Source organism: Papaver somniferum, chromosome 7, assembly GCF_003573695.1.
Source record: "Papaver somniferum cultivar HN1 chromosome 7, ASM357369v1, whole genome shotgun sequence".
Taxonomy (NCBI): domain Eukaryota; kingdom Viridiplantae; phylum Streptophyta; class Magnoliopsida; order Ranunculales; family Papaveraceae; genus Papaver; species Papaver somniferum.
Genome location: NC_039364.1, coordinates 52,763,666 through 52,778,513, shown reverse-complemented (window position 1 = coordinate 52,778,513; position 14,848 = coordinate 52,763,666).

Sequence of the window (14,848 nt, the reverse complement as noted above, 5' to 3'; positions counted from 1 at the left end):
CCAAAAATTAATTGATGCGGGAGAGCTCAAGCATTACGTACGAAAGGATGTTACCGAGGATAGATCCAAGCGAACCAAACCAGTCCAACTTCCGGAAGGAAACCGAACAATCAACACCATCTCGTGTTCCGAAGCCACAAGGCCCTCACTTACAGCGTAGATAGGAAAGAGGTTACAGAAGAAATTCGAAGACCGCTGCGAATTGTATAAGGTCGATGGGATAGTGGTGGACGAGCACGAAGAATGGATGGAATCTCCTATCATCTTCGATGCCGAGGATATCGAAGAAGATATGGAAGACCATAACGATCCCTTGGTCCTAACGCTACCAGTAGCTGGATGTAACCTCAAAAAGATCCTCATAGACGGGGGAAGCTCCATAAACGTCCTATTTTACGATGCATTCAAACGGATGAAGCTCCATGATGAACAGTTAATGACCTCTTATCACACCATCTACGGATTCAATGGAGCAGCCACGAAGCCCTTGGGATACATCGTGTTGCAGGTTAACGCAGGGCCCATGAAACTGGAAACCCGATTCAGTGTGGTAGACACCCCTTCCCCCTACAACGCTATTATTGGACGAAAATGGATACATAAACTCAAAGGAGCTGCGGCAACATACCACCAATATCTCAGATTTCCAACACCTGAGGGAGTAATGGAAATCAAAGGAGATCGGGTCACTACGAGAGAGTGCCAGGCCACTCAGGATCATATCAACAACGAGCAAGAAGAGCAGCGAAAAATCCGAAGAGTAAAAAATAAAGAAACCGCGAAAGAGAAGGCCATAGACCTGTTCCTCAAGGAAACTACAGGGAAGGGCTTGACGAAAGATGATAATGTCCTAAGCACAGAGACAAGTACTTCAACAACCATCGAAGAACAGAAACACGCTAAATAGCAATTAAAGAACGTCCCAGTCCTCGGAAACCCGAAGCCTGTGTTCACACCAGTGGAGCCCGTAAAAGAAATCAACATAGGAACGGAAGAAAACCCGAAGATGATCAAAATAGGGACCATAATGGACGAAGGAAGGGAACATTCTTTAACCAAATTACTTAAGGAATACGCGGATGTGTTCGCCTGGAAGCTAGGAGATATGCCGGGGATTGACCCAAAAGTAATCCAACACGAGCTACGCATCAAACCGGGCACGCCCCCGTTCAGGCAGAAAATACGAAAAGTAGCTCCAGAGTATCATGAGGCAGTAGAAACAGAACTTCGGAAACTACTAGACGCAGGATTTATCAAGGAAGTCAAGTATCCTACCTGGATCTCCAACATGGTCATTGTTCCTAAGAAAAATGGAGGGGTTAGAATATGCATCGACTTTACTAATCTCAACAAGGCATGTCCAAAGGACAGCTATCCCCTGCCGAGCATAGACCAGCTGGTAGAAGCAGTAGAAGGATATGAAGAACTGTCATTCATGGATGGACATTCTGGCTACAACCAAGTGGCCCTGGCAGAAGAAGATCAGCCACACACAGCGTTCTACACCCCACATGGCCTTTATTGCTACACTAGAATGCCCTTCGGACTTCGAAGCGCAGGGGCAACATACCAAAGGATGGTCGATGCTATCTTCAAGCCATGGATTGGAGGAACCTTAGAAGTCTACGTTGACGACATGCTCGTCAAAAGAAAGCTGCGTAAAGATCACCACCAGGACCTGAGGAATATCTTCGAAGTAATGAGAAAACATCACATGAAAGTGAATCCGGAGAAATGTACTTTCGGTGTCACCTCGGGGAAATTCCTCGGGTATCTGGTAACAAAAAGGGGCATCGAGGTAGACCCAGCAAAGATTCAAGCCATAGTAGAGATGTCGTCCCCAAAGAATTTAAAGGAAGTACAGAAACTCAATGGATCAATAGCAACGTTGGGAAGATTTATTGCCCGGTCCTCGGACAAATGCAAACATTTCTTCAATATTCTCAAAAAAGGGAGCAGGTTCGAATGGACCGTTGAATGCGAGGAAGCATTCCAAAAAATCAAAGAACACCTAGCCTCAATCCCGATCCTGCAGAAGCCAGATCCTGACGAGGTTTTGGTACTGTACATAGCAGCAACAGAAGACGCAGTCAGCGTAGTATTGGTCAAAACCAATACAAAGATAGAACAACCTATCTATTACGTCAGCAAGACCCTCAATTCTGCGGAAAGGAACTATACTAAGATTGAACAGCTCATCCTCGCATTGGTGTGGGCTACACAAAAACTGAGAACCTACTTCCTAACTCACCTCGTCAGGGTCCCCTGCAAAGCACCATTGGAAGCAGTCCTCAAAAGCACGGGAAAAGTGGGCCGAATAGCCAAATGGAACACCCATCTGGACCAATTCAACATCATTCATGAAATTCAACATTCTCGGAAGTCCCAAGTTCTGGCGGATTTCTTAGCAGACCTCCCCCTTGACAACGACAAAGAGATTAAGGGAATACCAGAAGCCGAGGAAGAAAACAAGGATCCAATGGATATCCTCGAACCTGCGAGTCAAAGACAATGGGAAGTCTTCGTCGACGGATCCAAAAATAAGGAAGGAGCAGGAATAGGCATTGTCATTATCACCCCAACCGGAGAAAGGATTATACAGGCACTTAGGTTGGAATTCAAAGAGCATACCAACAACATTGTTGAATACGAAGCTGTCGTACATGCCCTTAGTATAATTATAGAGATGGGGGTAACCGATGTAAGGCTGACAAGTGATTCGCATCTTGTCATACGGCAAATAGGGCTCGAGTATAATGTGTACGATGACACCCTCTCATCTTACATGGCCTTGGTCCAAACATTGGCATCACAAATCCCGAACATTAAGTTCCGACACTTATGCAGAAGGGACCTCAGACACGCGGATGCCCTAGCATATATATCATCCATGCTGAGGGATACAAATGTCGAGGCTATTAAAATAGCAAGGGTATACGAGCCTTCGGTTGCATCTCAATTCTCCTTCGCTACCAATCAAGATACAGTGGAAGAAAATATCGAAGACCAGGTAGGAGAAGACATCCATAACGACTTTGACGAAGAAGATATCCTGTCAAGAGCAAATCAAGACGAAGACTTCAGCAACGAAGATGACTGGAGAGTGACGATCCATTCCTTCCTCGAAAAGGGAAGCTTACCTGCGGATCAGAAACAAGCTAGGAAGATACTCTCCAAAGTAGGAAGATATGATCTTCGGGATGGGGTCCTGTACAAGAAATCCTTCCTTGGACCATTACTACGTTGCTTGTCCCGGAAAGAGGGGCATCGAATTCTAAAAGATATCCATTATGGTGACGTGGGGAATCATAGCGGCATGAGATCACTAGCTGACAAAGCAAAAACGCAAGGATATTACTGGCCGACAATGATACAGGACGCCGCGAGGATGTCCCGACGGTGTGAAGAATGCCAGCGCTTCGCCAAAAAGATCCACGCGCCGGCAACAATGTTAAACTCCGTCGATAGCCCGTGGCCATTTTCAAAATGGGGCGTAGACATCGTCGGACCTTTCATCGAAGGATCAGGGAAAAGACGATTTTTGATAGTAGCCACGGACTACTTTAGTAAATGGGTGGAGGCTAAGGCCTTGGCCAGGATCAGAGATGCGGATGTGTTTACTTTCATATTCCAGAACATCATTTGCAGATTCGGTATACCCGCTGAAATTGTGTCTGATAATGGTAAGAAATTACAGGGGAAAATATAGACATGCTCTTCGATACTTTCAAAATAAGAAAGAACAAGTCCACCCCCATATACCCTCAAAGCAACGGACAAGCGGAAGCTACCAACAAGACCCTCGCCCTTATACTCAAAAAACAATTAGACGAGCATAAGGGAAGATGGTGCGAACAACTGCACAATGTGTTATGGGCATACAGGACAACACGAAGATCCGCCACCGGGGAATCCCCGTTTCTTCTAACTTATGGAGCTGAAGCAGTCATCCCTACGGAAATCCTCATGCCAACCACGAAGACCGAAGCTTGGGAGAAAAACCTCACAACAGATATGATGTTAGAAAGGTTGGACGACTTGGAAGGAAGAAGGGAAGCAGCATTACAAAAGATGGAAAATTATCAACGAAGACTAGCAAGGGAGTACAACAAAAAGGTAAAGCTTCGGAATTTTATAGAGGGGCAGTATGTGTTGAGAGCAATCCCACGGTATCAGCAAGAAAAGAAATGGGGAAAATTAGCACCGACGTGGGGAGGACCTTTTATAATACACGACGTTGCGGGTAACGGTTCCTACTACCTTCGTAATCTAAAAGGCGAGGTCCTCCGGCATCCTTGGAATGCTAAGTGGCTCAAACCATACTTCCCATAGGAGCAACACAGACTTGAATCTGCTTGGAGTGTACCAAAGAAGAAGGGAGCCTGACCGCTCCACATGTTTCTATCTCTGGAAGAGGAATTGCAGGCCTCAACCTATCAATCAAACAAGCTTTCAAATTATCAAGTCAACGGAATCTATCGACAATATTGGGGAAAGTAGTTAATCTACAATCTCTCAGGGCTCCCCCATCAGTGTCCATAAGTGTAAGACCAGGGGGAAGGCACCCAGCAGAAAGAGATACCCAACCAATCTTAAGGCAACGGGTCAACGGAATGGGTGTGTAAATATTTTAACCCCATATCCTAGAACGTTGCCTCGGCCCCCACCGTCTGGGAATCCTCTGGCCCGGGATTCGCCAGCGGGGTGACAGGTCTCAAGACGATCACGAAGGTACCTTCCTTCAGTATCGCACTCAAACACTTAAAAAACTTTGTTCTGTTTTTTTTTTCACAAATGCTTAAAATAAAAACAAACCAACATTGCAGGTATATCAAGAAAAGGATCAATTTCATAAAGGATGATTAAAAAAAGTGAAAGTCCAATTCAAGGATACACATCAAAAAATATTCCTTTTACATGATATTAGCAAAAAATATTCTTGTTACATGATTACAAAAAGGGAAGGATAATGATGTCGCGGTCTCTACAAAATGCTGCGGTCTCTACCTAGATGATGTCTCCCCATCGGCAGGATTGTTCCGAAGACTTGAAGGGATGCTCCCACCAGAAGAGGGTCCCGAGGAGCCAGGCAAGGCAGAAGGAACTGGACGACGAGGATAGTTCTTCACGAGACCATGCTCGTTCTTTAGGCCAAGTTCTATCCTCTCCAGCATCTTGTTCGTCTCCTCATCCAATTGACAACGAGCCTTGTGCTTAATAACTGTTGTCCGCTGTTGGGCTTGGGATAATAACGAAGATAGCCGACTCACTTCTCTAGAAGCAGCACCAACGGCCTCCTCGCAGGTTGCCGCTAAATTTTTGAAATGATTGGTCTGTTCTTCCTGCTGCGCTAAGGAAGATTGAGACTTTTCAAGTTTTTCATTTGTGACGCGAAGGTGTCCCTCGAGCTCTGAAAAAGACAACACCACGGAGTTAGCGCAGAAAAAACACGGTCACACTCGATGAATTAGGGTTATACCTTCGACACAAGACGAAGCCTCTTCATACTCATTAACAACCGCATCTCGCGCTTCATCAAGATGTTCATATTCCGCGGATAATTTCTTATAGTCTAGTTGAAGGTTGGTGAGAGTAAATTGACAGGCATCTAATTCTACCTGCTTCATCGAATCCATGTGACGAAGGTGGTCGACCTCTTTATTTATCTCTGATACCCCTTTGCTAAGTCTGTACATACACACTTCAAGATTCCTCTCAGACTCAGCCTGACGAGCTACGTCGGCACGAGACGCGGCAAGAGCATTGCTGAGAGCGCAGACTTCGGCACGGGCATCATCTCTTTCTCTGACAAGACAGAGCATGCTATCCTTAACTCCTGGAAGAGGAATGGATCGAGCCTTCTGTAATTCTTCTTCTAGCAGCTGAATCCTTGACTCCAGCAAGGAAGTACGCTCACGGGCTTCCCGCAGACTATCACGTGTCCACAGCAGTGTGCCATTAAATAAAGCACGATCATGGTTGTACAGATTTTGCATGTTGACCATCTGAACATGCCTTGCACGCCATACCTCAGCCCGAGCATCCCATTTCTTGGCTTCATTCTTAATTTTCTCAACAAGATCTTAAATACGAGATTTTTGCCGTGCTCTTTCGTTTCGAAGCCATATCAGCTCGGGGACGCCACCCACTGGAGATAGGGTGGGAAGACTCAGACAGAACAACTAAGAAATAGAGGAATGACGACACACTGCGAGGGAAAAAGAACCAAACCTGTGAAAGCTGAAACTTGGCCGCGAGTTTGCTCTAACTCAGCGCGAACAACAACAAGCTCTGAACGAAGACTGGCCTCCGCTTCACCCAGCTTTTCTTTCTCCTTGAGGCTTTTCTTCAGCTCTTCTATTTCCACCTCAGCCGCAGATAATTCCTTTTCTCTGTGACGAAGCTTAGCCTCGAGCTTCAGAGATTTCGCTTTGAAGAACTGATACAGCACGTGGTTACAATGCTCACTCCTCATAATCTACACATCAAGACGACAAACATTATTTCACCGAAGAATTCGATCGTCACGAAGAAGTATGTACGAAAATTTACCTCCAAGACACGCTGCTGCGGAAATCCATATTGATACCCGTCGGCTATGGCCATCATATCTGCAACGGAAGTAGGAGGCTCCGGCACAAGGGTACCTTCGGGAACATTCAAATTTTTTCCCCAGGCTTCAGACACCCGCGCCTTGGAAGACATCTCCATCATGCGACGGGTATACGCAGTAGATTCCTTTTCCCCAGCAACAACAGGGGCGGGATGAGGGACAAATAGAAGATTCTTTTCCTTGAACCAATCCATTATGGCGTCCTCACCCTCAGACGTCGGCGACTTTGAAAGATTACCAGCAGGCGCATCAATGACCGACTTCCCCTTCTCTGACATGGCCCCTTCAGCACAAATGTCGGCACCTACATGCGCAGCATGCTCATCCGCGCCACCATCTTCAACAGTAGCGTCTCCATTACCATCACCACCAAGAACATCCCAATTATCATTGGGGGAAAGTAAAGAGAAGTCCTCAGGAAAATCGAGGACATCGTCAAAGAACTCCCCCGTGGAGTACATCCGATCAAAAGAAAATTCTTGAGAGGTGGGAAGGGTATCCGCGACATCACCAGCAGGGACAGAAATGTCACCAATAACACCGTCATCAGCCACCACAGCTTTGTTTCTACCTTCATCACCATCATGACCCACGAAGACCTCTTCTTCGACATTGATAGGGGAAGTACCAGTACGTTCCTCCCCATCTGTAATCTCCTCATCCTCAGCAAACTCTTCGTTCATTGGACTAGTAACTTATTCATGGGCCTCAGCCTCGCCCATCACAATGGTAGAAGACTGCTTCGGCTTAATCTTTTTCTTCTTCAACACCTGAAAACCAACACACCACAAAAAGAATTATTTTTCCCGAACAGTTGAATTTCTAAAAGAGGAGAAGCGCAGTTAGAATCCGCGTACCTGAGCAGTTGAGGTACTCTTCGGTGGAAGTATAGCACCAGAACCTTCCTCCTCGTCTCCCTCTACGACGTCAAGGGCATAAGGAAAATTCATACCCGCAAAGTTCAAACGCCATGGACAGAAATCCCCATAACGAGCAGGAGGAGACTCGCGTGGCTTACTACTTTCGGTAGGCCGCCAACCGCGGGGACCAGGAATCCAACCGTAAGCCCATGGACCAACTATTTCGATAACGGTAGCGTGCCACTCATAGTCATGGTCGCGCTTGATCCTCTCGCGCGCTGGGAAAAGTTTCCGATGACTAGACCCCTCCGTGCCAGGAACATACTTCAGCTTGGCATCGCTGACCTCATTTAACAGACGAATCTCGCCCCGAGGAGCAGCGAGATTCCGAAGGCTGACACTCCACGGCTTGCGGTTCCTACTATTGACGTAATCACCGAAGGAGTTATTGAAATTCTCAGGAGTATACCATTCCTTCTCCGCGGGATTGGGAACGTAGCAAGTCATTGACGTCTCCCCCTTACTCCCCAGATAGCACTCCTTCAGGGCGCGGAGATAATTCCCCGATAGTTGGGATACGGAACGGTTGTGAGTATTGGTGGAAGAGCCTTCACGACTAGCAAGCACGTCATAGTAGAAGGAATCACCTGATTTGTACAACGGCAGCATAAGACCAGCTTCGAACGCTCCAACCGTCGTCAACAAATGAAATTCATCGAACTCATACTTTGAGATAAGATCATAAGTAATATCATCCTCAGGGGCATAGAAACGAACCTCGAAGGCTTGAAGCTCATGCTTTTCCTTGAATATTTCGAGATCAATATGCTTGAAGGTTACTTTTTTCTTACTAACCGAAACACTGTGTATCAAGGGGGCAGCCTCATCCTCCTCGGAGGGGCCGGATGAACTAATGAACGCTTCGGAAGCTTTTCTCTTCACAGGAGGATTCTTTGAAGATTCAGCCCTCGGAACTACACCCTTCGTATTTTTCCCTTTAAAAGTTGGAGGGGACGGCAGATGATGCTCGGGCACTACAGAACGTAGAGGAGGAACATCAAAAGCAACAGCACGAGGCGGAACCTGCGTACTCCTAATATTATCACGAGGACGAGACGTTGCGCGATCGAAGACTCTTCGGGACCCAGAAGGATTTGTCGAAGGAATCTCTTCCCTAGAAGACGAGGCCTTCGCTCCAGAAGAAACTCGACTTCGACGAACATCATCTTGAGACTCTCTACGCGGAGGAGATCTCGATAGGCCAGAACCAGGAGTCTGATAAGGAAGCCGCGGACGGTCAGACATGGCTGCGAAAAGATTAAAATCATGAACAAGTTACACACAAATTCAAAAACATTACCAAAGATCAAAAAACCACATCAATAGCAATCCACACACGATAACGCAGAAACCCTAAAATTAGTATACATGCTCAAAATTCCATAAAATTCACACCCTGAAAAACTCAAATACAAGCAAAACAGTGGCCTCCTTGATTTAAATGAAGAACAGGGGCAAACTAGTATGCAAGCATTAAAAGAAGTTCTTCATCACAAACAAGGAACAACAGTAGCAGATAATTTACAAATCAACACAGCGTAAAACAGTGGAAACAAAGAAAAGAAAAACTTACCAGCAAAAATAGCAGCAGAAGAAACAAACAGTGGAAGCAGGCGTGATTAATGCTAAGGTGGAGAGAATTTAAGGTCACAGGTTCAATGAAGACTGACAAAATTTAAGGGCTGAAAAACAAAGAATGAAAACTGAGAGAATGTTTAGGAAGAATGAAATTAATTCTCTTCCTCTCCTTAATATACCCGAAACAAAGAGAAGGAAATTAATGGAGGAATGGGAAATATGCCCGTTACATAAGCAGTTAATGCACGAATAAAAGACGTGCCCGAGTATCTAGGAGAAGTTATTAGGAGTGAGAAGAATATGCGATGTTGGTTTTTCTTCAAGGCACCCATTAGACATTCAAGCCCGAAGAAAAGGGGAAAATTGTGTACACATATATCTCACTATTAGACACGTGTATATAAAAAGATACGTGGAAAGCATGCAGGCCAAGACATCAAAACATGATGCGCTGCCAAACACCGAATAAACCCCGAGGAGTTACTTTATCTCATCCCCAAAAGAAGCTAAGATCAACGGTGGAGAGAAAGTTAGCTGACACGGACGTGACAGGGGCAGAAGACACTTGTCTGACACGAGCAGACCTCTCAACTACCCGCATTAAACACTCTGAGCAGTGTACGTGTCGATCAACCTGTGGAACGAGCAAGGATATATCTGCGGGATCAAGGGGCAAACGCAGACCTCTGCGTGATAGACGCAAGAACACAAGAAGATAAGGTTTCAACGGCCTTCAGAGATGGGTCCCACATTCTAACCTTATAAATACCCCTTCTCCACCAAGAGGAAGGGGGATCGGAAAAATCAGGAAGGGAAGGAGAGAGAGAGATTGCAAGTGTAATCCTTTAGAAGAGAGAAACATGTAAACCCAAAAGTCATTCGACTACTCGTGTAACCGTGAAGAATATAGTAAAACAACAAACCCCGTGGACGTAGGCCTTAGTGCTGAACCACGTAAACCTCGGTCTTGTTTACATTTCAGCACTTTATATTTGTCTAACCCCATGGATCTTTACTTATACGTTTTGCTTTCTTTGTTTTTACCTATATCCCGTGCGCAAACGCCTCGCATGGAGTTGTTAGATGAGGCTATGATAAACCTGAAGGTTTTGAGCCAAGGAATCAACACTAGGATATCATCATCACAAATATCTCTAGATTACGATGATTGGTTGTGAGCATTCCGATGCCTTCGTGATTTGTGTGTTCACACTCCTTGTAGTAGCACGCAATCGATTATGTCTGCTGACATCTCTGATGTACCTTTTTAATGGAGCTAACACATTTTGATCGATAAACATGGTCGAAAACTCGAATGAACTGGCAGAAGAAGTGAACCTAACAACTAGCCAATTCATTTTCTTTTCACTTTTGGCTTTTAGGTTCTCTTTTCCTACCCTTTCCACTTTGGACAAAACTAAAGGAGTAAAAAATGGGTCCTCAATGTTGGTTGAATCAAAGATTTTTCCCTTTTTCTTTTAATACATGAATTCAACAAGAACAAGTACGAGAGAAAATGTTCAAGTTGGTGAACGTACTATTTTTGATATTTCAAAAAAAAAAAAAAAGTAGCTAGTTCAGCTGGTCATCCCTCCACCACAAAGATTTGATGCGCTCCAGGAGGTCCCAGGTTGAGTCCCAAATGGTGCAATATTGTAGAATTTGACATGAAAGGTGGAGTTTAACTTGCCCCCTTTGCGACTTTTGACATGGAAGGTAGAGTTAGAAGGTGGAGTTAACTTGTCCCTTTGCTGTTGGAGCTTAGGTTGTTAGGCTTCCAACTAGTTTCTTGTAATAATAGTCTTGGTTTTCCCTATTTTCTACCCAAAATTTTCCTATTTCCCGTCCACTTCATAATTTGTAAAATGAATTTACTTTTCAGTTCTGGTTTTCCTACGTACCACCTATAAAAGTCAAATTCAAATTGACTCTGACTATTATGACTTAATTTGTCTTCTTTTTCATTAAACAAAACCAAAACTTATCAAGTCAGAACCCGGTTAGATCCATATTAATTGGCGATCAATCTGTAAACCTCATTATGGAAGATTGCATCTGTGAACACACAAATCACGAAGGCATCCGAATGCTCACAACCAATCATCGTAATCTAGAGAGATTTGTGATGATGATATCCTAGTGTTGATTCCTTGGCTCAAAACCTTCGGGTTTATCATAGCCTCATCTAACAACTCCATGCGAGGCGTTTGCGCACGGGATATGGGTAAAAACAAAGAAAGCAAAACGTATAAGTAAAGATCCATGGGGTTAGACAAATATAAAGTGCTGAAATGTAAACAAGACCGAGGTTTACGTGGTTCAGCACTAAGGCCTACGTCCACGGGGTTTGTTTTTTTACTATATTCTTCACGGTTACACGAGTAGTCGAATGACTTTTGGGTTTACATGTTTCTCTCTTCTAAAGGATTAACTTACACTTGCAATCTCTCTCTCTCCTTCCCTTCCTGATTTTTCCGATCCCCCTTCCTCTTGGTGGAGAAGGGGTATTTATAAGGTTAGAATGTGGGACCCATCTCTGAAGGCCGTTGAAACCTTATCTTCTTGTGTTCTTGCGTCTATCACGCAGAGGTCTGCGTTTGCCCCTTGATCCCGCAGATATATCCTTGCTCGTTCCACAGGTTGATCGACACGTACACTGCTCAGAGTGTTTAATGCGGGTAGTTGAGAGGTCTGCTCGTGTCAGACAAGTGTCTTCTGCCCCTGTCACGTCCGTGTCAGCTAACTTTCTCTCCACCGTTGATCTTAGCTTCTTTTGGGGATGAGATAAAGTAACTCCTCGGGGTTTATTCGGTGTTTGGCAGCGCATCATGTTTTGATGTCTTGGCCTGCATGCTTTCCACGTATCTTTTTATATACACGTGTCTAATAGTGAGATATATGTGTACACAATTTGCCCATTTTCTTCGGGATTGAATGTCTAATGGGTGACTTGAAGAAAAACCATCGTCGCATATTCTTCTCACTCCTAATAACTTCTCCTAGATACTCGGGCACGTCTTTTATTCGTGCATTAACTGCTTATGTAACGGGCACACTTCCCCTTCCTCCATTAATTTCCTTCTCTTTCTTTCGGGTATATTAAGGAGAGAAAGAGAATTAATTTCATTATTCCTAAACATTCTCTCAGTTTTCATTCTTTGTTTTTCGGCCCTTAAATTCTCTGTCAGTCTTCATTGAACCTGTGACCTTAAATTCTCTCCACCTTAGCATTAATCACGCCTGCTTCCACTGTTTGTTTCTTCTGCTGCTGTTTTTGCTGGTAAGTTTTTCTTTTCTTTGTTTCCACTGTTTTACGCTGTGTTGATTTGTAAATTCTCTGCTACTATTGTTCCTTGTTTGTGATGAAGAACTTCTTTTAATGCTTGCATACTAGTTTGCCCCTGTTCTTCATCTTAAATCAAGGAGGCCACTGTTTTGCTTGTATTTGAGTTTTTTAGGGTGTGAATTTTATGGAATTTTGAGCATGTATACTAATTTTAGGGTTTCTGCGTTATCGTGTGTGGATTGCTATTGATGTGGTTTTTTGATCTTTGGTAACGTTTTTGAATTTGTGTGTAACTTGTTCATGATTTTAATCTTTTCGCAGCCATGTCTGACCGTCCGCGGCTTCCTTATCAGACTCCTGGTTCTGGCCTATCGAGATCTCCTCCGCGTAGAGAGTCTCAAGATGATGTTCGTCGAAGTCGAGTTTCTTCTGGAGCGAAGGCCTCGTCTTCTAGGGAAGAGATTCCTTCGACAAATCCTTCTGGGTCCCGAAGAGTCTTCGATCGCGCAGCGTCTCGTCCTCGTGATGATATTAGGAGTACGCAGGCTCCGCCTCGTGCTGTTGCTTTTGATGTTCCTCCTCTACGTTCTGTAGTGCCCGAGCATCATCTGCCGTCCCCTCCAACTTTTAAAGGGAAGAATACGAAGGGTGTAGTTCCGAGGGCCGAATCTTCAAAGAATCCTCCTGTGAAGAGAAAAGCTTCCGAAACGTTCATTAGTTCATCCGGCCCCGCCGAGGAAGATGAGGCTGCCCCCTTGATACGCAGTGTTTCGGTTAGTAAGAAAAAAGTAACCTTCAAGCATATTGATCTCGAAATATTCAAGGAAAAGCATGAGCTTCAAGCCTTCGAGGTTCGTTTCTATGCCCCTGAGGATGATATTACTTATGAGCTTATCTCAAAGTATGAGTTTGATGAATTTCATTTGTTGACGACGGTTGGAGCGTTCGAAGCTGGTCTTATGCTGCCGTTGTACAAATCAGGTGATTCCTTCTACTATGACGTGCTTGCTAGTCGTGAAGGCTCTTCCACCAATACTCACAGCCGTTCCGTATCCCAACTATCGGGGAATTATCTCCGCGCCCTGAAGGAGTGCTATCTGCGGAGTAAGGGGGAGACGTCAATGACTTGCTACGTTCCCAATCCCGCGGAGAAGGAATGGTATACTCCTGAGAATTTCAATAACTCCTTCGGTGATTACGTCAATAGTAGGAACCGCAAGCCGTGGAGTGTCAGCCTTCGGAATCTCGCTGCTCCTCGGGGCGAGATTCGTCTGTTAAATGAGGTCAGCGATGCCAAGCTGAAGTATGTTCCTGGCACGGAGGTGTCTAGTCATCGGAAACTTTTCCCAGCGCGCGAGAGGATCAAGCGCGACCATGACTACGAGTGGCACGCTACCGTTATCGAAATAGTTGGTCCATGGGCTTACGGTTGGATTAATGGTCCCCGCGGTTGGCGGCCTACCGAAAGTAGTAAGCCACGCGAGTCTCCTCCTGCTCGTTATGGGGATTTCTGTCCCTGGCGTTTGAACTTTGCGGGTATGAATTTTCCTTATGCCCTTGACGTCGTAGAGGGAGACGAGGAGGAAGGTTCTGGTGCTATACTTCCACCGAAGAGTACCTCAACTGCTCAGGTACGCGGATTCTAGCTGCGCTTCTCCTCTTTTAGAAATTCAACTTTTCGGGAAAAATAATTCTTTTTGTGGTGTATTGGTTTTCAGGTGTTGAAGAAGAAAAAGATTAAGCCGAAGCAGTCTTCTACCATTGTGATGAGCGAGGCTGAGGCCCATGAAGAAGTTACTAGTCCAGTGAACGAAGAGTTTGCTGAGGATGAGGAGATTACAGATGGGGAGGAACGTACTGGTACTTCCCCTATCAATGTCGAAGAAGAGGTCTTCGTGGGTCATGATGGTGATGAAGGTAGAAACAAAGCCGTGGTGGCTGATGACGGTGTTATTGGTGACATTTCTGTCCCTGCTGGTGATGTCGCGGATACCCTTCCCACCTCTCAAGAATTTTCTTTTGATCGGATGTACTCCACGGGGGAGTTCTTTGACGATGTCCTCGATTTTCCCGAGGACTTCTCTTTACTTTCCCCCAATGATAATTGGGATGTTCTTGGTGGTGATGGTAATGGAGACGCTACTGTTGAAGATGGTGGCGCGTAGGAGCATGTTGCGCATGTAGGTGCCGACATTTGTGCTGAAAGGGCCGTGTCAGAGAAGGGGAAGTCGGTCATTGATGCGCCTGCTGGTAATCTTCCACAGTCGCCGACGTCTGAGGGTGAGGACGCCATAATGGATTGGTTCAAGGAAAAGAATCTTCTATTTGTCCCTCATCCCGCCCCTGTTGTTGCTGGGGAAAAGGAATCTACTGCGTATACCCGTCGCATGATGGAGATGTCTTCCAAGGCGCGGGTGTCTGAAGCCTGGGGAAAACATTTGAGTGTTCCCG